At 44.2% G+C, this 2961-nt stretch overlaps 1 pseudogene; it reads left to right on the top strand.

Annotated features, from left to right (window-relative positions):
• Window positions 1-1302: 1302 nt before the first annotated feature.
• Window positions 1303-2668, top strand: LOC110287983 (annotated as a pseudogene).
• The last annotated feature ends 293 nt before the right edge of the window (window positions 2669-2961 follow it).

The following is a 2961-nucleotide window of genomic DNA, read 5'->3' as shown; positions in this document are numbered from 1 at the left end:
TACAAAAATAAATGAAAACATGGCTTCATAAATTTCATGGATAGCTATCCAGACTTTGCTGTGTCCGGATGGTTCTGAAGTCATTATTTCCCATTTATTGAACGAATAGTTCTCTGAAAAATGCTGACAGTTGACACATATTACAAGACATTGTGGTGTCTGGTCCTGTTGTGCCTTAATACTCCACTCTACCATAAGGAATAAAATAGATTTCCATTCTTTTCTTAAATCATCTACAGAATGTTAATATTTTGCACATCTCAGAATATACATTCTGAAGAAAAACAACAGCTTTTGTAATATTAATAGCGAAGTCATTAACATATGCTGCAGTGTGTATCCTTTGCACTAAGGACACAGAAGCAATTGCTGTTACCGTAATAGCAGGACAGCCATTCCTGCTAAAATCATGCCTATGGGCCTTTTAGAGCGCAACAACAATTCTGTGGTTGCATGCTCAAGAATTGCTAGACCTTTATCATCATACCAATCCTTAGTTAAATTAACTGGTAAATAAACATAATCAGGTTGCTTAACAATCAAAACATTTCTTAAGGTATAATTAACACAATTATTTATTTGGCAATTAGTACAGTTAACAGTATTATTATCTATCAATAAATTCCCACTCAAAGAGGCCTATGGTTCTGGAACACACGCACGTACAAAAACTTCAGTCTTATTTTGTTCGTCCTGAAATGTCATGATATTCCGGATAGGAATCCAGGTGATGTTAATTCTTTTAACTGTTATCATCCCAAGGGCTGCAATAGCTTTTCATAATGAAGAAAAATAAGTTTCATTATTTTTTGTCCAAATTAATAGGAAGATGATTAGTACAATCCAAAATATTCCAATCACACAGGGTGGTATTAGAGCAAAGGCATGAAATTGTAATATATGTCCATCAGAATACTCTCCTAAATATTTGGTTTTATTGACATAAACAGTAATATCTACAATCTCATCCCAAGTGACGGGATGAATTATAGGTGGATTTGGAACATACGCCCAATAAACTTATGCAGAGCAGCCGCGATATAACATCCAGATAATGCTAATCAACAGGGCAGTCAGCTGCATTTGATCCTGTGCTATCATAGACGTTATCATTCGAGGTTGCTGGCAGTAGCGTTGAAAGGAAAGACGAAACATCTGTCTTTTTAATTTTCCCATCTTGGTTTTCGGCATGGCACACACACTGGGTTGGCAACCAAGGAGGGGAAGGTGCGTCTGATGGGGAAACTAAAACATACCCACGGCCCCATAAAAAAAAAAAAAGTACAGGATCTGGGCCGTGTAATGAGCCGTCCATCGGATCTTTCCAATAGACTAAAGGTTTTGCTTTGTCTTCGGAATGCCAATGCCTGTCAGCTGCAGACAACACATCAGCATCCAAAGTTAAAAAATTTAAAGTAAACAACATATGAGTTAGATGAATTTTATAGGCAGCCGGCGGGCGCGACCCAGCTTCACTCTCGCGGTTCCCGGGGAGGAGCGTGTACCACCAGAGCACGGGGGAGCCAGCAGTCCTGCCGCCCGTGCCTGGGCGACCCCGCGGGGCTGAGACAACGCAGCCTGAGCGCACACCGGGCCTTGACCCAGAGCTCAGAGCTGGGAGCGCAGGCCCCACCCATCCAGACCGCAGCCTTGGCCGAGACCGAGGAGTAGAGACTGGACAACTTCTTCCCCAAGAGGGACAAGAAGAAGAAGGAACGGAGCAGTCGGGAGGCCAACGCTGCGAGCAGCACGGGCGGGAGCAGCGTGGCAGGGGGCTACAGGCGATGACGGGAGCTCGGTCTCAGGTGCCAGGTTGGGCCACTTAGGGAGCCCGGGCTCTGGTGCTAGGTCTGGAGACAGCAGTAGCACGGGCCATAAGGAAGGGCCATAAGGAAGGGCCATAAGGAAGGATGAAAATGAGTGGAAAGAATTTGAGCAAGGAGAGGTTGATTACAGCCGATTAAGAGTTCAGGCAATGCAAATGAGTGAAAAACAAGATGATGATAACGAGAAGAGAGAAGATCCAGGAGATAATTGTGAAGAAGGTAGAGGTGGCAGTGGAGCAGAAAAATCTCCAGGTCCCTGGAATAAAACCATTCAGGTACAAGCGCCTCCTGCTCCAGTAACAGTTACAGAAACCCCGGAGCCAGCAATGCCCAGGGGTGTATTTAGGCCTCCTGAGGCAAGGCTAACCACAACAAGGAAAACACCACAGGACCACCGGAAATATACAGTGACACACAGTTCCCATCCCTGAAGTCCACTGCCAAGCATGTAGAGAGCCGGAAGTATAAAGAAATGGAGAAGAGCTTTGAAGTAGTAAGACACAAAAATAGAGATAGGGAGGAGGTTTCAAAAAACCAGGCCCTTAAACTTCAGCTAGACCACCAGTATGCTGTGCTTGAGAATCAGAAGTACAGCCACACACAGTACAGCTAAGGAATGGTCTTTGCTCAGCCTTCCAAGGCAACTAGACCACAGCTAACCACCAAGAACAGCCATTCATCGTTTTGATTTCTGGATCTACAGTGACTGACTGAAGACCTCAAGTCCAGTGACTGTCCCTGTTGCATTATGGAAGTTTAAGAGTCACAACTGATCTTGATGTGTGTTGGATTTAGGGGTGTTTCATTGTCTTAAGTATTTGTGAATTAGATTCAACAGTGTTTCCATAGAGGAAATAAAAAGGAAAGGATATGGCTTCTCCTAAGTATGGTGAAGTAGAATGTTTCTTATCAAAAGAAAGAGAATAGCTGGACACAGGAACAGTCTACAATGGACAGAACCATGAGCCTCATGAGGAGAGGGAGGAGGCAAAGCCAGACCAAGAGGCCAGGAGGGTAAATGATCAGTAAAAAAGACCAGGTAGCCAAATGCATGCATTACATGAGGAAGAGCAGCTGGGAGGACATTTGCCCAGCCTCTGTGCTAGGGGTCTGGAAAGGACAGCAATGCACTGTA

Source organism: Mus caroli, unplaced genomic scaffold, assembly GCF_900094665.2.
Source record: "Mus caroli unplaced genomic scaffold, CAROLI_EIJ_v1.1 scaffold_19898_1, whole genome shotgun sequence".
Classification (NCBI taxonomy): Eukaryota; Metazoa; Chordata; class Mammalia; order Rodentia; family Muridae; genus Mus; species Mus caroli.
This window is presented reverse-complemented; position numbering and strand designations above follow the sequence as displayed.